The 19,840-nt window shown below is 40.5% G+C and overlaps 1 long non-coding RNA gene across 1 annotated transcript; it reads right to left on the minus strand.

Annotated features, from left to right (window-relative positions):
• Window positions 1-887: 887 nt before the first annotated feature.
• On the minus strand, window positions 888-19,043 carry LOC140652128 (uncharacterized). Its single transcript, XR_012042665.1, has 3 exons — window positions 18,961-19,043; window positions 9,076-9,150; window positions 888-916 (listed from the first exon to the last, which is right to left on the minus strand). It is a non-coding gene; the product is annotated as an uncharacterized lncRNA (long non-coding RNA).
• Window positions 19,044-19,840: the final 797 nt, after the last annotated feature.

Below are 19,840 nucleotides of genomic sequence, written 5' to 3' on the forward strand. Positions count from 1 at the left end.
AATCAATGGCTTTATGAACAATTCTGTGGTCAGAGGCTTGATCATACAAACTAGTCATGACAAAATTATAGCTTAAGGCCCCAGTAAAAGCACCATAAATTCCAGAGAGACTCATCACATTAGTAAAATGGCTAATATTCATGTTTGTAGGTGCAGAACCTTTGTTATGATGAATTATAACAGCCTTCTGTAAAGTCTCTGTGATCTGCCTCTCAATCGCATTTTTCCAAAACGCTCCCAGAAGTAAATGAGAGAACCAAAAACCCGTACTTAATATTTAGCCATTTTGCTACTCTCCCTGGATTACTCCTTCAGTCATTAAGCAGACGTATATCCATTTGATTTTTATAGTGATTTTGCTCTAAGTTATGCAGCAGGATGGGGTTTCTTGCACACACTTAATTTTTTCATTTTTTCAATTGCCTTACCAATTTGTCAGCTTCAAAAGAGTGAATAACATGATCCACTGACATAGCAGCATACCAACTGTTTCTCCAAAAGTGCCTGAGAAATAAGAGATGACTGAGCCCAGCAGTTTTGCGAGATGGATAAATATTATCCACGACTCATAAATGAGGAAGTTGAAGCACAAAATGCTTGACAAGTGAAGTACATGTCAAGAATACCTTGGCAATGCCATGACAGAACTGAAGCTAGGTCCAAGATCCCCATTTTTCAGGGAGGAAATGGCTTGGCATAAAAGTTAGTCTCAGGTTTTGCTGAACCTGAAGCATCGTGGATATCCCACTAGCTCCCTGCAGACACCATTCAGCTGCTGATCCAGTTCACATTAAGGCAAATGTTCTGGTTAAAGAGAATGTGTTTAAATGTCACGGAGGATCACCTTCCATAGTAAACCAGGTCTACCAAAAGTTGAGTTTCAATCACCTGTATGCCTTCCATTTCTTATTTGCATCTGGAGAAAAGAAAACACAGAAGAAATGAAACTCAAACCAATATTTTGCTAATGAATAGCCCAGCTCCTACCTTGCGGGTGCCTTCCTAGACGGATGCTGCCAAAAAGGCCTGGGGTGGGGACGGAAAATAGACAGTGCAGATTGTCAGGGGAGAAAAGTTTTGAAGCCGGTTTGATCCAATGCAAGAAAATAATAAAAGCTATTTGTACAGACAAGAAGAAAGTAACACATATAGAGAGATAAATTTATAAAACTGAAAGAATTTTACAAGCATGCCTATACAATATAACTGAAATTCTCCATCATTTTTATCCTGCTGACTTGCTTACATTCATGTGGTTTTAGTCTCACAGATGTTCTGGAGGATAGGACATGTAATATGGCTCCATAGTTTTCTAACCACAGAATATCCAAAATATATAACCAGGAAATCACTTGCAGTCTGTGTGGGGTTTGGCAGATGGTATTTCTAAAAATGCAAATATCCAATATGGAGGTAGTGGAGAAGACGGATTTCACAAGGGAACAGTGTAACTCTTTATATGGAGTGTAAACTTTACACAGTATTCCAATATAGAACTGGTGAGTACTGTTAAAAAAGTTTCCAATGAATATTCATTTCACTTTATAAACATATTCTCTTCAACTGTTTCAATGCCCTCTTTGTGTTTGCTTACTGTGCATGTTCTAGCTATTGCATTTGCTGGCAAGAACGTTTGTGGGAACAGCAAATTTTAAGCAAATATTAAAGAATATATATGGGAAACGAATTTTTAATTTGGAAATATAGGTGCCGGCACCAGAAATTTATTCCAAACAGGTATCCTGATCCATTCAAGAGAGGAATGTATGTGATCTGCAAGATCAAAACTAGTTTAGATTGAATTTGGGTTGTTGAATGCTTGCAACCACATACACTAGCAGTGCACGATTTTAAATTTTGGCCAGATGAGACAAAATCGGAAAGTAGTCCATTCTCCTGCTAAGGAACTTGCGTGTAATGGAGGGAAATCAGGAAGCAGGATGGTGTGAGATACGGGCTGAGCTGTTTTCTGGTTTCTGTCTAGATACCGGTTAGCCTGATACAGTTATGAAGGGGGTACAGAGAGGAAGGGATGTCTCGGCCAAGGGGCAGCCTCCCAGCCAGCCTGCTTAGGCTATGACCAAGTTTTTTCAGCTATGAGAGCTGCACAGAGCATCCCTCTCTTGCTTTGCTCTGGAGCACAATTTCAGGATAGAGCAGGAAGAAAGCCCATTTCTGACTGCTGAGGCAACGTGCTGTGCCCCTGACAGACCACAAGCCGCCACTTGGGAGGCAACATGGGGTACACTATCCACCATTAGCAACACAAAGGATCCGCCTCTAGTTTTTTACGGTTGGTTGGAAAAATCCTAAGATGAGCAGAACGACTCTCTCAGTTCCTTATAGCTGAAGGAATCTCTACCACTGATTTTCCTTGCCTGACAAGCCATGTAGCTTCTAGTTCTGAGAGCTTTCAAAGCTAAATGGTAAATATGAAATATGAATACATGAAATATATAAAATATGAAAATTATTTGAGCCAAGATTTGCTCTTATGGGGCCTGAATGACATGAAATCCTTGGTAATTATGGTTTAGGTTTAGATAACAGTAAGCACAGAAAAGACCAGGCAGATTTCATATGATGGAGGATTTAATTTTAAGTTGCACAGCTGTAGTCACCATCTTAATATACCATAAAATATATAAATCCAAGTTCTTAACTGATGCAAGCAATTACTGCTCCATCAAGCCGGTTTACAGTGGAACTGAAACGTATCGTTCGCCTGGCAATTCTACCATAAACAGACTGGATTCTCTGTTAGTATAGACTAGTAGTTTTATAACCCATAAATATATTTTCTAGAAAAAAATTAGAACACAGAGCAGACAGAAATGGATGTCCTCAGATAAAATTGTTGTAAAGTTTAACAGAAATAGAAATTTTTCTACAAGCTTTTTTTACACACATGCCACGGCTTAACCTCATGTACACGTATACAGATCTCAAGCACACTACTCTGTAAAATGTTTTAATCACCCGATAGTGAGAATGTCAAACCTGATTAAGTTCTGCAGCATTTTAAGTTTGGGGCTTAATTTTAATGTCTATTTCTTCTTAGCCCTAACTTTTGTATGGCTTTTCAATTCATATTTTGTCAAAGAAAAATCATAGAACAGAGAAAAAAGTTATCTATGTCTGAATTGCTGACTTTACTAAAGGGTCAGTTTCCTTCCAAGCTGTATCAAGCTCAGACAGCTTTCTGGCAATTTCAGTTCAGCTGCAAACAGCCAAGATCATGTGAGATGATCCAAAAGATTCCTAAAATATTAGATATGCCTGTATATATATTTCAGACTAAATATTTTCATGAATGCAATCACATGAAAGAAAAAAATCCCTAATGCATATGAAAACCCAGCTTTACATACTTCAGACTCTACTTATGAACCAATAAGCTATATAAATTGGATTGTCTCTTTCTCAGTGGCTTACATGGGCTTTCTCCACAAAAGTTCCAGCTGCAGTAAGGTTACATCCCACATTGCATCAGTAATGTTTCACCACTTTGAAAGGACCACACGGTCTGTTATAATGAGAATCCATCTTCCCTGGTAAGAGGGCCTGATCCATGGCCACTTAGGTTTCTTAAGTTGAGGTCATTATGCTAATTCCTTTGCAATGTGTTAATTGTCAGTTTGTATAGAAGTTGTTGCTTCTTCAGAAAGTATAACAAAATATCAATACAAATTTCTGTGTATCTGTAATGAAGCATTTCCTCTCTAAAATTTTGTCACCAAAACTTGTGTGAATTTTTTCTTTATTTTGCATTGTAATAATTAGTATGTGATTGAACAAAAGACTTATCCTGTATTTGTGTATATTAGTAGTACAATTTTGGTGCAAAACATCATATTTAATCTTCATTCACTTCATTCATTGTCATAAATCAGTGGATATTTTTATTTACACAAAGAAGATGATTAATTCTTGAACCCATGATTCCAAGTTACCGTATTTCTGAGTGTTAATTTCCAGTGAAGTGTTATTCAGTTTTGCAACAGCAACACCTGAATAAATTTCTAACTCAATGTACCCCATGGCCCAGGTTCCTGTGTTTCACACTTACACCCTGTTTCTGGCTCCAGTTACGTCAGTAAGACTTGTGAGCTTTTATGGCAATGGACCGCTGTTGTAGCTGTCTAACAGCTCCTAACTCCTAAGCACTCTTTCTCGTCTACAGCAGTCGGAATACAGTCTACTTGACTGAGACACAAAGCCATAATACCAAATCACAGACCTGAAACACACTCAGATAACGTAGGAGTATTATTATTCTTGGTTTTGAAATGCATTATCTAAAGGAAGAACAGGTACAAAACCAAAATAATTTGGGGTCACAGAGTTCTTCTCTGTGAAACAGAATAAATTATCATTAGCTTTTCAGTCAGAGATATGAATACCTGTGACACCAAGCACAGTTTAAAATTTTCACTCATGCCTCACATCACACTATTGGAATTGGAACTAAGCTTTTAGTATTTTTTTCCAAGAAATTTTAAAGGAAGAAGGGCTGATCAATGTGAGAAGTTGAATAATAAGTACAGATCTGACTCATGTGTTGCTAATGCAGTAAACAAGGGTGGTAAACAGTTACTTATACTCCATCAAACTTGAGTCTCGTATGACTTACTTACTGCAATTTTACTCCAAAATAACACAGCTGGACTTCTGTGAAGTTTCTCTTTTTATACTGTGACTGATATTGTAATCCAAATACAGATTTAAATGCTTTTTCTCTGGATTCACACAATAACAATAGAAATCAATATCTTACACTAGGAGTTTTCTTTTCAGTGTCTTAAAGGCAGAATATGTTTTCTTCCATAATTTTGAAAGGAAGTTATTATGTTTTCCCATTCACAAAGTGCAAAAAGCCACAATGGCTTTCATTTTAAAATGGATGAAGATAAGCCAAACACAAAACAGCACTGAAGTCCTGTTCCTCCTGTAGTCAACAGCAAAGCACCTTGTAGGAACATGATCATATTCCAGAGAAATGCATCTCTGATGTTTTTCCCAAAAGCCATCAGCAGAGATCCGGGTACAAGCAACTGTGAAACGGCAGAAATATGTTAAGTGCTTAAAAATGTAACCACTACTTAGAACCAGAATATGCCACTTTTCGCAGATATAAGAACATACTACATTCTTATTTTCTTCCTGTGGGAGGTCAGTGTTTATACTGTGGATGTGCCTGCCAGGAAGAACATTTTTGTGCTTGCTCTTCTTTCAGTTGCTAATCTGCACGTTCCTTTGCCTCTGCTTGAAGAATGGTTTGTCTGAGCTTTTCCAGCATTACTGGCATTAGACCCAAGCATTTTCACAGATTCATACCATTTTGCCATCACCCCTCTGTAGCAGGCACAGGACGGAAATTTTATCTTCCCCCTGATTTGCCTTTCCCGCAGTACCAGGATGTGACTGACTTCAGCCCTGCCCCGACTGCTGGACTGGCTTTTGGAAGCAGGGTCTGAAACTACAGAAACCTCAGGAAGCTGAGAGCCAGCTTTCCTGACTGCCACCTTGGTCCTCGCTTCTGGTAAAGTCCCTGGTCCCCCTCACGATCCCCAGTTTGGCTGCGTGGGCACCAAATAAGATTACCCTCCTGCAGCATCATGCTGGTCTGTCTAAAAATGCTCATAAAGCCCTTATCCCTGGCAATAAGCTGGAGAAGAAACATAGTATGCAGTGCCTCATCATTTTATTTTACAGTTGTTAAGCTCACCACAGTCTTGTCTTTGCCTTGTGTCAGGAAAATAGCAGCAAAATAACTAAACAGAATTCCCTTTTAGGGATATTTCCAGGCTACCTCCTAGTGGTATTCAATATACATTATTCCATGCGGTGCACTTTACCCCAACTTTAACCAGACTGCAGAAAGAAAGGGAAGATCAAGATGGTTTCTGCTACAAATTTGCATGAGCTTCAAGCAAGGACAAAAAGAGCAAGACCTTGCTGGCGGACTTTTCCCCAAAAACACCCTCAGGTTTTAGCTTGTTTTAGAGGAGCAAACTAGTGTTGGATGAAAAACTGCCCTGAACCAACCTGTTCAGGTCTTTTCCCTTCATGCCTTCCCCATTAGGAAAAAAAAAAAAAAGAAAGAAATGCATTAACTTCTTGGCCCGGCTATGCCCTGGTCTCTGAGCAGCTCTCTGCAGCCGGTCTATCACAAGTAGCAACCACTGCTGACTGCCTGGCCACACCGGAGACAGCAAGCTGCCTCTCCTGGTCTCCAGCTGCACAGCCAGGAGCTTGATGGCACGCACAGGCTTTTCTGAAGGATCCTACAGCTGGTAAGCTACTCTCAGAACATCTAAGACCGAAACATGTGGCTTCTACCCCTACCCAGGGAGAGCCGAGGCCGTGAGTGAAAACGAAAACCTGAGCAGTGCGGTGCCTCGCTGCCGCTCTCCCTAACCCTGTGGTTTGCGGGGAGATGTTAACTGAGCGTTTCCTGGTTTTCTAATGTTTGTTTGGGGTTTTATTCTCCCACATCCCAGGAGGTACAAGTTGAAGGAGGTATTGTGAGAGACTGCAGCCAAAACTCCATCTTGATAACATTTTTATGGGGGTGAAACTACAAAGAGCAACTCAACAGCTGCCAGCAGGGCTGTGTTAGCATGAAAGAATCGCCAGAAGCATGCGAGTAACATTTATGCTGAAAATATGATTGATCACTTCTTTTTTTTCCTGCAACTCTGCCCTGGTCCAAATCCAGGCTCAGTGAGAAGTGACTTGAACTGGGGCTGAGCTCAGTCTTCAGAGGTAGCTGCACTTATTTCCACTAAATCACCAGTTCACGCACCAAGCCCAGGGCAAAGCTGGAGGCTTGTGGATGGCCTGTTGCCCTGGTCTTTGGTTTGCATAAAAGTGATAGAAGCAGACATTGGTCATTTTTTTAATTCCATCCAAAAGTCAAGTCAATTCATTTATGCATGTGCCAAAAAGCTGAGGTAGTTAACTGGTCACTTTGTGCTTAGAAAGTACAGCATGCTTCTAATAAAGGTCACTTTACCTTTGTTTCAAGAGGAGCTGAGAGATTTTCCAGACAGGTAAAGGGCTAAATCACTGTCCAGACAGCTAAAGGGCTAAATCACTGTTCACCTTCAAATATACCGGCTCACTGTACATGCCTTTCTGAATAACATTTACACTAAGAGAAAGCAGGATTAGCACCACTAAAGTTAAGGATGCTAAAATGATGTGCAACCACATATGCCCATTGGTTGACATGCTGAATTGTCCTGATCACAGGTACCATACATAACTTGCATAAGAGTACATTTACGTAATTTACTTAATTTAACATCTGATTTGCATATTCAAATATCTACCAAAGAATTTGCCTCTGAGTAGGGTTTTTAGAAAAAAAAATTAGTATAGAATCTGGAAAATATATTAAGACCTTTTTCTTATTTCTTTAAGTTCCCTGCTGCTTACAGGAATTAAGTATGGAAACAACATCTGTGTAATATTGTGAAGGATTTCAAAAGGGCTCCTCAAAAAGGGCTGACACAATCTTACTCCTTTTAGAAGAGGATATGAAATGAATTGCTTACTTTGGCTATTACATGCACTCCCTTCCCCCCAGAAGCAGAGCCAAGAACCAGTGGCACATCTGAGAAATTTTTTTAAGGGGAGTCCTTCAAATATTTTTGACTGTTTGCAATAAGACCTAAGAGAGGTCCCCTCCCATAAACATAACACAGGAAATCACTACGCTAAAGCCCCACTTAAGTGAATGAATAATAGATTAATAGGATCTTATGATTAATTATTTACGTCATGCCTTTGCATATGACCCTGACAGCTGAAAAGGGTAAACGAGTAAAATACATATAAGAACTTTTAAAAAATCATTTTGTTAATCACTTGTTAAACCTTAATTAGTTATACAAAAATAATATTATTATCCAATCTAGTAGGTATTAGACATAAACTGGTAATTATCAGCAAGTCTAAAGAAATGTCATTTGACAGTAGGCAACACCTGTATCAATGAAAATATAAATGGATCCTGCCCTCTCCCCCTTCCTGTGTAGATAGTGAAGTTATTAGCCAGAACCGATCATCTGCCCAGAGTCTTGTAACACCGTCCTTGCATAGGTAGGCACCCCCACTTTGGCATCTAAAACCAGGTATGTTTCCAAAGTCGTTAATAAAGTCTTAATGTCAGTATGGAGCTTGATTTGAGTTTAGCTCGGCTTTAAAGATCACCTTAATGATACTTTCAGAACTTGCCTGGGCCTAATTACATTTATTTTGTATCAACTCTGAGGTTACTCATGTGTGAACACACAAAAATAACATCTTTCTTCTACTTTCCAGAAATATTTCAAGTGATTTTAAGTGAGGAGTTTGCCTAAAAAAAGAAGGTGTTTTTTTCATTTGAAAGACCACAGATTGATTTGAGATGAAGCCACTTACATAAAGCCTCTTCCTTCCTTAGGAAAGCGAACCATGAAGTTCCCATTGACTTGTAATTAGAATAACAGAAGAAGGTGCTCCTTTATAAGAAAAGGTAGTTGCAAATGCTATATATCTGAGATAGGATCACTGATCAAGATCACGTAATGTGTGTCTCTCCCTCACTTCAGGCATGCCCATCTACGTGGCTTGCTACTCTCACAGCTCCTTTGTATCACAAATGAGCCTTGCAGCATCAATGCCTTACTGAACTGCCATCTCCTAGCAAGAGTAAATACAGATATTTTAGGACAGAGAGTCTCACAAAGGGGACACCAGCATACTATGGGCTCAGACATAAGAGCAGCTTCTGTGATCTGCAATATACGATATCACTTGGTCAGGTAGCTACTTATAAACACATATTCTACTTATCAGAAAATTGCCATGATGGCAACTCCACCTGGACACTGTTGCATTTAGAGTTGGACCAAGCTGAACAATATAGTTCTTTAAATAAAAATCTGGTTTCCTGCAATTGGGGAAAAATAACCAGAGTTGTGTTGTAAAAATGCAGATTCAAAATTTTTAAGCGTTTTGACCAGCTGTACTTGAAATACCATAAATATGAAACATGTTGCAAAAGCAAATAAAATGCAGACTTACATCCCAGCTGAAGACAGCTCTAGTCTCCACTCTGCAGAGATTTCTTGTCCTCCCTGAGGACAGGGGAGGGAAGACCTGGAGCAAGATAAAGAAAGGCATCTTTTCCAGGAGCATGCAATCAGCTGCAGCATGGCACCGCACCTCTGCTCCCCTCTCATGGCCCAGCCCCTGCCTAACACCAGGCACTGCTTGACTCAGTCTGGAAGAGCCATGGTGGTGAAGCTCCCCATGCCTGGTGAGACAAGGTTGCTGTACCCTGATTCTCTGTGCATGTCCTTTGGTACCAGGCGCTGGAGCCTGGCTCACCCTTAACTTGCCAGTTTGGCAGGAACAGTGGACTTCACTGAAAAGATTATTTGTAGCAAGAATATTTCCATGCATCTAGCCAGAATCCAACAATGGTCTTTCAAAATAATGCTGTCTAGTAAAATCAACCAGCTGAAAGGCATTTTGCACAGTATCAAAAATGTAAATACAATGTACATTTGGCCAGTTACTATGCATTCATATGAATATGTAGTCACAGGGCAAATCCAAAACACGCATGTAGTTTAGAAAATAAAACAGATGCATGTAAAAATGAATTGCGTTAAAATAATTGTTCTGTACAAGAACAGTGCTATTGTTTCACTGTATAACAGGAACTGATCAGGAAAGAGAAGATGCCTGTATTCTCATAATGATGTTTTAAAACTCTGTGCTTCTCTCATGCATTTCTTATTCATAGGAAGAGTCCCTGCTGAAGCTAGCAAGACTAAGTCCTCCAGGATCAAGCCCTTAATTTGTGCATTAACAGAGTACTTTAGCCTCCAGTATATTTAATCTTCCATATCTAAAAATTTCCCAATAGTATCACAAATACTTTATGAAAAATAAATATTTAGACAAGATAATGTATATTAATGTAGGACCTATTTAACATTGATTCTTTCTTTCCATTACAACTCATCTAATGTCATGGTCTGATTAGATCAGCCCGCATACACATCAACAAGGCTTGCAATCATCTAATTTATCCTCAGGGTACTAACTTCTAAAATTGTAACATTTGGGAATTATTAAATTTAAATAAAATGCTTTCGATTTTCCATTCAACATTCAACCCTTCATTTCAAAAGATAAAAGTAGTCTGAATCCTAAAAAAAGTCAGAAGAGTATGAGCAGTATGATCAGAGGACTTTTTCTTCACTTGCACCAAAGACTTCAGAAGCAACAGCCAAATCAGGCAGGAAAGCAGGGAAGGACGGTGGGTGTGCCTTTTATCCACTGAGCCTTTTAGGGGGATCGTGGTACACTGCTGTAAGCTGCATCCGTAGTGCGGATGCATGCCCAGACACATGATTGCAATCAGGTAGTTGGAATAAGTTTTCTATCAGCAACATGTGAAAGATTGGCCAAAGCGACATTTAGGCTCTGAATTGCTGCAAGCGTTTGATCCACCTTGCAACGCTCTCTTTGTGAGAGAGCAGACCTGTGCCCAGCAGGTCAAGAGGACCGCCGTGCACCAGCCGAGCTTCAGCGGCGAGACCTGCCACGTCATTTGAGAGATGCTCAACAGCTTGCCATTGAGCACCTCGTGGTGCCTCCCTGGCTCGCGGCTGCTGGCAGCTTCTGCAAATGGACAGTCCCGGGGATAGCTCTGCAGATTGGAGGTAGCTGACCCACACCCTCTCCTCGCTGCAGCTCATGCCAGGTTGGGTGAGGCTGTAAAGTGGCGTCACTCTCCCGAAATGACGATTCCTTTGGTTGCAAAGAAGAGGAAGTGAAGGGTCGTGTAACATGGAAAACCCTTGGCTGGGGCCCTGAGGCGAAACATCTTGGAGTCAGAAGCCCAGATAAAAAAGCCAAAGAAGCCTTTGAGCCCAGAAAAGGATTAAATGGATTTACTGGGTCCAGAGAAAAGCCAAGCAGCAACAAGGAAAAAAGTACACTGTCTTGGTCTCTTCGCCTCACTGCTATTCAAGAGAGAAGAAATATGAGTTACAATGAACTGGGAAAGGATTTTTCTGAGTGTGTGAAAGGAAAAAAATATACTATTCGTGCTTATTTTATGTTGTCCAACAAACCAGTCTGGGAAAGGGATAGCCATATATAGATTTCTGTATATTCACAGGGAGCTGAGAAGGGGAAACTGGGGCAGTGGGCACACTGTTTCAGCCACCTGTTGCAGGCTGGTGCAGGAGAAACAGTTCCTTCAGATTACTTTGTCAGTGGCCATTTTCTGACATGCAGCGTTTGGGTAAAGGCTGTCTGTACCGTGGCCATGTTATTCAGGAACCACAGGACTGCCCAAATCCTGGTTATGGCTGCAACATTGCATGTGCTAATGGATGCAATACGAATAGGTTTTCTGTTTCTCTTATAATCTCTGTGTTTCCCGAGTATCAATAAAATGCCCATGATCCACAATTCTTAAAAGATTCACCTTTGAAATGAATGCTTGTATGCAGGCATCCTCTTTATTTATATTTGTATTTAACTTCCACCTTTTTAATACTCTAGGTCTGCTTATCTGTAGGAGACACTTTAATAATCTAATGTGAATAATATTGGTATCTAAGGATGAACGGAAATTCATGATGCCTATTCCGTTATTCAAAAGTAGGTGCTGAGACTGTGCGTTTCTGCTAGTATAAACATTTGTTGAAAGAATGGTATAATATAGGCCTCCATTTCTGTTTAAATATCAGGTGAAGATAGGAAAAGATTAATAAAGACAGACTGGCCACTAATTCATCAGAAAGTATCATAAACAGAGCTTTGAAAAATAGCAGAAGTTGCTCTGTGGCTCTCAGTACCAGATCTCCCAGTAAAATTTCCATTCATTCCTCTGGAGTCTTTTCTTTGTTTGGTTTTTCCCTCCAGAATGTACATGGCCTCATCATTTCTGCTGCACTTCTACATCAGACCAAACATTTCACCCATGTAAAAAGCTGTTTGCATGTCTTTGGAGATCTTTTTTTTGCCCTCTTTGAGCTGTTCCTCTTTCAAAGCATGAAGAGAGACCTGTTTTGGAAGAAATGCATGTCCACACATCTTTGTATATTCAAGGCCACATTTGTTTGCAGCAATTTGCTGACATGCTGCATGGTCATGTGCTTATTTCTTAATTTTCAACTTTATCTAATGCATTTCTATAGGAATGAATATCTGGACCATGAACTCTCCTTTATCAAAGTATATATTTGTAGGCTGTGATATCTCTGAGTACACAGATACCTGATTAGGTAACGTGTTTGCATTCGGGCTATTTGTGTAGCCGTTGAGCAGCAAGAGTCACTGAAGCACCATAACAGAGTGCCAAATTTGCTGAAGTCTGAGAACCATTTATGGCTTCAGATAGTGACGCTTTGCTTCCCGCTTGTGTGCAGAGCAGATAAATAAGTTATTGTAGTGTTCTCCATCACCAGTCAAACACAAATTATTTTGCCATTACATGGTTTTAGCAACAGGATATATGCATCGGGACTGGCTTACTAACCTAAATGAGAACAACAAGTGTTGATAACTCTTGAGTCTGATTCTCCTCTGCTTTTCCTCTAGTCTGTGTACTTAGACCTATGAAAAGTGGATATAAAATGGTTCTTACCCACTCTGCACATAATATACAAAGTCACATGTATGTAGCAGGGGAAATATGTAACTCTGGAAGCATGTCTGTCTTCACCGGTGTGATTGACACACAACGAAGACTGTCTTTGAAGAGCTTCCATAATTTTTTTTTCTTAAAAACCTTCCTTAAGTCCTAAAATGGCTTAAAATTTCAAAATAGCTTTTGCTTCCTTCACTGAGGAAAATATTTCCCTTAACTTTTTTTTTTTTTTACCAGAAAGAATCAACAATGTAGGAAAAAAATTTCAGCGAAGGTATTTTATCTCATGCCACGCTCCTCACGGACTTTCCCCGTTCCTACTCACTCCACCTCAAAGGAATAATTAGTTACTAAAAAATGTGTTTCATTTTGGCTGGGAGAAGACAGAGCATGTTTTTAATTAAGGAAGTGCTATTAAAATAAACTTTTCTAGGAAAACGTGCACAGGGTAATATATAACATAATTAGAAAAATACTTCTTTTTTTTTCCAAAAATGGTTGACTAAGAAGTTGTCAGTCAACTGCAATATCAGCTCTATCTTCCCTTGCAATTCTCCTTCTCCTCTTGGGGTATACTCACTTTGGCTCTTTCTTTTCCTCAAAAAGCAGTTTCTTAGTTTTTGCTACTTCACCTTCTATCTGAATTGTCTCTAAATTTGCATCCAGAAGAAGTATGTATATTTTTCTTTTGATCAATGTGTGTCTGCCAGCATGGAGTCTTGCCTCTAACTCTTTGCTGGTCACATCATTTTTATGCCTCATCCTTCTGTCTCTACTCTCTGATTTTACTGCATCCGTTGCCACTGTATCCACACATACTGAAATTTCAAGGTTTTGGTGAAATGTGAGTCCTGCCTCACGTGTTTACCCCCACCAAGTTTTCAGTCCAAAATCTCTATGCTAATCAGCACTACTTTAAAATTGGTGGCTTGCTGATGGCTTACTTAATGGCTTCAGCTTTGTGTTGATTTATTTTCTGAAGTCTGAACTCTTCATCAATAACTAGAGGTTGAAGTTTATAGAAATGTTATAATTTGTGCAAATCTTGTATTAGCAGGACCCTGGGGAACCTTCAAACCACCCAGCAGACTGTGTGTTTCCTCCTGTAAAACGCAATTGAACTGTAACTCTTTTCTCTTGCGCTGTCTCATTAACTTCAAAATATTGCCTCAACCTCTGTATCTGTGTTGGCCAGGTCTCTCTATAAAGTGCTATCAAAAAGCATCAGTTTTTCCAATATTTTCTGACATACAGTCAGCATAACTGAGCAAGTTACATTATTCAAACCACATGGTAAATGCTGCTCAGGTGGAAACAGCAGGCAAAGCGGCAGGTTGTGTCACACCAAAACAAAATGTGAATGGTAGGGCTCCCTGCCTCAAAGGAAAAATGGCACAAGTCCTTATTATTGCAGGCAGTATACCTGGCAGACTTTTGTTTCTAAAGTAGCCATACACTGATTCTGTGTCTAATATCAGGGTTGGTTTGTTTGCTAATAATAGCCATCATTGAATAATAACACCACTTCAGAGAAAGCAGTACAAATCTGAATATTAGCTTTAAGCTATTTGGACCTGTGATAACGTGAAATTAATGAGCTGCTCACTATTAATACATTTTGAAGACTGTCTATAAATGCCTTTTGCTTTTTTACTCCCCGTATAGAGCTGCGTTTCAATTATCATCTTCCATTGTCTTCTGTTGTACTACACAAGTATAGTTATTTTTATCTTTTTTTTTCTTCAGTTGAAAGCTGAATAAGCACACTGATAAACCTGTTTATAGCAAGTCCTAGCACATTCACAAGTCAGTTTTAAATATGCTGTGTTGCGCAGGGTAAACAAAGGTTTCAGGCTAAAGTCACAGAGGAGATTTGGTGCTCTAACGCAACACTGATGTTAGGTCCCTGGGCAGCTACCACAATCCCAAACACCTAAATAAGGCACCAAAGCTGTGGTGCCTACAAATGTGATTCACAAAAGCCAGACCAGGATGGGTGGTGTTGCTCATTTAGCCACCAGTAAATGCTGAAGAGACAGGTCATATTTAAATACCCCTGCTCTCTTGCAGTATTTTTCAGAGTACTTCTGCAGGCAGGGGCTAAGCTCTGGGCAAGCGGGTGTAAGGCAATGCTTTAGCAGAAGTTGCAGTGAGTGCTTGAAGACAGCACTGAGCCAGAGTCAAGGGGTGCAGGGGATGCGGGCTGCAGCCCTGAGCCTCTCCAGGGTGGTTATGCAGCTGCTGACTGGAGAAAAGAGAATTTTTCTGGGAACATGGGACTGAGGAGGGCTCACTGCTCAGGAGGCACCCATGGCAAAGGCTTCATCTAAACGAAGGAAACTGAAGCTGGAGCACGGGCTGTTGCCATGGCTAGGTCAGAGCAACACAAGATAACAGCGGGACCGACAATAAGAGATGCCACCTCTCACACATGCTCTGCCCTTCAACCTGGAGACCCATTTGGCACAAAGAGACGTTGATGTCTCAGCACAGCACACCACTGGAGGCAATGGGGCTTCGCACGAGTGCTAAGGTGAATTGTGCACTGATTGGCAGGTCAGGGTCAAACGCAGGTAAATGTATGTGAACACGTGAGACAAAGTAACATTTATGTGAATTTTGGTGTTGGTTTGAACGTAAACTGTGAAAGAAGCCATAAACATAAAATGAATGAAATGGCATGCTTAAAGAAGTGTTAATACAGCGACTAAGTAGGGTAATAGGAAGCTTACAGAATTGGCATATGTTCACATTTTGTTTTTATTTTATAGATAAGCAGAAGCAAGACATATTATTTGCTCTAAAGTGTGGTTAAAAGTGACTGTAAAAATGGCATTAGACTGCCTAATGTTTATATTACATTTACTTCCATGTATAATATTCTTTTCAGTTTATAAATAAAAAGAGTCTCTTTTGAACTGCCAGCTCAGCAAACAGAAGCTGGCCTCTGAGAACTGGACATCCCCATGTCTGATCTGGCCAGTAATAAAAGTCATGTTGTATATCCCTAACTCCTGCTATGCTGCAATTTGCATGCCAGTTTTGGATAAAGGTGTACAATTAATGAATGACTTGTATATGTAAATTTTGTTTTGTGCAAACAAAGGAGGCCGTCAACTATACAAATAAACACGTGTATGCAAATCTTCTTCATGTAGCAAAATGCTTTTGGATTTGTCAGTAGTTTGCAGAATGTAACAAAAAAGGCAATCCTGTCTGTTGTTTGCAGCAAATATCTCAGGAAGGCAATGTGATGACTTCCCTCACTTATTACCAACACAAGGCTCAGCCTGCCCCTGGCATATAAGGCCCCATCCAGAGAAAATGTACAGGGAGGAGTTTCCAGGAACTAGTTTATTCTCTTTGTTGCCTGATATTCTGCCAGATGACACATGCGGGGAGGGGAGGGATTCACGAAAACCTGACGAGTAAGTGAGGCTGATCTCTCCCGCTCCCTCCTCAGTCACTCAAGAGGTAGGTAGCCTCCTCCCTGTCCCAAGTGGGTGTCAGCATCTTCCCACGAGGGAGCCTGGAGAAATCAAGGATGGCCCCTGGGGGCTCTGGCAGCCACCCTGCCCCTGGTCCCCGCGGGGCAGGCAAGTCTTCTGGCCGGGAGCCCAGGAGCCCAGGGGTTTCCCCGCCAGGCACAGCCAGAGACATCCCTCATGGCTCCCTCCCGCCTCCACGATCCCATTCACAAATGAAGAGGGGGCCCCAGGTAACAGCACCTGATCGGTTTGTGGTGGTCTGCGGGACAGACAGAGGCTTTAACATTTGAGCTGGGTTTGCTTTTGAAAACCTATCCATCGCACTTGAAGAAAATACATTCTCGAAGTTGCTTGAAAGAGTCAAGAGTCATTAAAATATGTAAATGGTAAAATTGTACGTGGATAATAGTCTGATTACCATTTCAGTGACAGATGTTCTAACACAGAACCAGATTTTCAAAGGAGATCCGGGTTAAATTTTCAAGTATTCAGCCCCACATCTGGAGTTGAATTTTCAGATGAGCTCACCTCTCGCTGAGGCACTAAGTGGGCAATTCTCTCTAAAGCCCTCGACATGTAGTTCCCATTGTGATTTTAGTCAGATGCTTTTTTTTTTGGTTGCAAAAGAAAAGTTGCAAGCAGCTGAACTTGTTTGAAAATCTGGCCCTGTTCAGCTGTTAATGCTGAACACTTGTGGAAATCCAGCTTCTCACATGTACCTGAGCCCCACAGGCACAGGATGCCCCACACACCTTCTCCCGAAAGGTTTGCCAGTGACCAGCAGAGTGGATTCCCTTGCCCTACTAAGGACATTCAGCAAGGGCCTGCTATACCCCATGCTATGCATCAGTCTCTCTAGGATATCAGGGAAAGTCAAAGAAATGGGTAAAATGGTAAAAGCCACACTGAAACCAAAGGCAGGCTTCCAAACATTGGTGCAATGCACATTAGGTGCCAGGATCTGATCTTGGTCGCAGCAGTTCAGTACTGGAACTACTATCAAAGTCACAGGAAACTAAGTGTGACTGGGAACTGGCTTTCTATATGCATGTACATATTGTCCAAAATGTGACAGAACCTCCCAGGCAACCTCCATCTGTCCCCTTACAAAGTTTCAAGTTAAAAAAGGAGCTTGTAATGACAGCTAACTTCAGGAAGAGCATCACTGTTTGACTTGCGCACCATGCAGCATTTGCACTTAAGGCACTTCCATTCTGCTGAAGTTACTACAGAGGGAAAACTTAGCTGAGCTACTGTTGAGCACCTTTGCAAAGAGGGCCGTATCACTAAATCTCACAGTGTGAAGCTATGACAGCTTAAACACATCTAAGAATAAACATCGTCACCATGCTGCTGCATTGGGGAGATGCTGCAAGGAAGGGCATGGCGATGTCAGGGCGAAGCTCCCAGCAGCCACAGCCCCCTGGGAGGGCCCAGCAGAGCCACCTGCACCATCAGCTTACATGGTGGAATTGCCACCTATAGAAAAAATAATTTATATGCATTTCTGCTATTAAAAATAGGCATCTTTTATCAATGTATGTAAATTGCTTTAAGAGGGGGAAACATGTTCAAGTATGATGACTCATTTTCACATTCATATCTAAGAGTATACAACTAATACCAAAAGTACAGAAGCCGTTCTTGCACATTTGGTTTATTATGTGTTCAGATTCTAGAGTGTACAAAACACTCTCATAATCACTTACTGTCTGATTTGGGTTTCCTTATTACTGGGAGGCAAAACTTGCCTGCTCGACTTGCTCAGTGCCTTGTCTTGCACCAGTGACCTTCACAGTTCACTCATAATAATGCTAAATTGGTATTCTGGGGGCAGGCAATTCCCCTGCCCTTCAGCTGCTAAGGCTTTTTTTTTTTTTAATTGTAATTTAAGCATCTCCCAGCAACTCATTTCCTTAAACCTGTGACTTTTTTTAAACTAACATTTATTTCAAAGTGATATGTCAATAGGAAAAAAATGTATTTGGCAGGCACCCCCTCAAAGCTCTCTGTATTTTGTCACCACCAGTCACTACTGGCTGCCTCATTTTAAAAGTGAGGCATGTGTGTTTTCTACAAGAAAATCAACAAGCTTTATTGCTGCAGGATTATGACCGTCCTTGCTCACCATTTGTGGAAGGTTTGTTAAACTCAAATTTCATGAATTTTTAGCACCCAGGATTGTCTATCAAGAATTTTCATGTTGGAAGAATTTCATTTTGAAAGTCTGCACTCATAACCCTTTATTATGTTGTGATAGCAGAAGAAAACGTATTTTATAAATGTTGCCTAGAACTAGTGGCAAGATACTTGGCAGCGTGGAGAGACGGCTAGTACCTGATGGCTAACATCTGCATAATGTTGATAGATACAGTAAAATGTGACATTATTACAGGTCTTTATGACAAGCTGCTGGAGGAAGCAGTCTGAAATTTGACTATCAACTAGCTTAAGTTGGTTCTTACAGTTGGAGTCAATGTCAAGGAAGTAGGAGCTAATTAAGATGTGGGATGGGGGAGAGATTAGAAAATTATTTCAAAATCTTATAAAGGTAGATAATTAGTGACACAGCGTCTAATTGCCAGAATTATATACAAACATCAATGAGAATCTTTTCCTCTCTTCGAAACTAAATACAAACATTTCTTGTTTTGGTAAAAATTACTAGCTGTCTTTTGTTGCTCTTATTTTTGCATGTGAACAACTACTTCTATTAAAAGCTAAATCAAAGCAAGATTGTATTTATTGCTAGTATTGCAAGTATTTATCAGTTCTAAGTATGGTGAGGTTAATAAGCACTGTTACCTGCTGTGAAGAAAGTTTCACGCTCTGCATCTAGCTACTGAGAAAGGTCTGTCCCTGGCGTTCACAGACCTCCTATTTTGCTTGAAAGTTTTGCCATGTTAGTTCATTTCCCAGCATTGTGAAAGGCTGTGATGGAAGCAGGAAAATAAAAAATAAATATTTCAAGTAGCTAGATACACTCCTGAAAGAGACTGTGCATTGATTTCCGATTTTAGCCTTAGTGATCATTAATGTCTTGATGACCATGGACTGATTTTTTATCTTAACTAGTAGCACTTTTTTCCTTATCATCTTTCCTATCCAGACTCACAGAATTTATTCAACTTTATTTAGCCATCCATTAGGAAGCCCAGAAAAATGTTGCTGTTACATTTTATAATTGTTTCTGAAGATTAAACACACAAAATATCTATAATATATGTTGTTTCTTAAGTAGAAGTCTCCATACCTCAGCTAAAACAACTCTGCTGGGAGCCTGACAAGCATCGGTCACTTGTGAATCGACTCAGCAAAGACTCAGCACGGTTAACAAGTCCCTATAAAATGTGCTGTTTGTCGCTGAGGCTGCTGTCAAATTGCATGATGCTTTTCCACTTTGTCCAAGCAGTTAGAGAAAAATTTGATCGTTCTGTGTCAGGCTCATTCAGAGAAAACTCATTCGGATCAACAGTAATCTGAGGAGGCACTGTTTGATCAGAAAGATACTTTCTCCAAAATACTTGTTTAGATGGAGAGAGTTTACCAGATGTCACAGCATAATCAATTGCTTCCCATTGAGGTGGTACGTGAGACAACCAGCGGCTCTGGCAGAGTGCAGGTGACAGCTGCGCTTCTGCAGCTAGGGCATCTCCGTCTGGAAGCGCTCAGCACTGATGTGCAG

Source organism: Ciconia boyciana, chromosome 5 (assembly GCF_034638445.1).
Source record: "Ciconia boyciana chromosome 5, ASM3463844v1, whole genome shotgun sequence".
In the NCBI taxonomy this organism is placed as follows: domain Eukaryota; kingdom Metazoa; phylum Chordata; class Aves; order Ciconiiformes; family Ciconiidae; genus Ciconia; species Ciconia boyciana.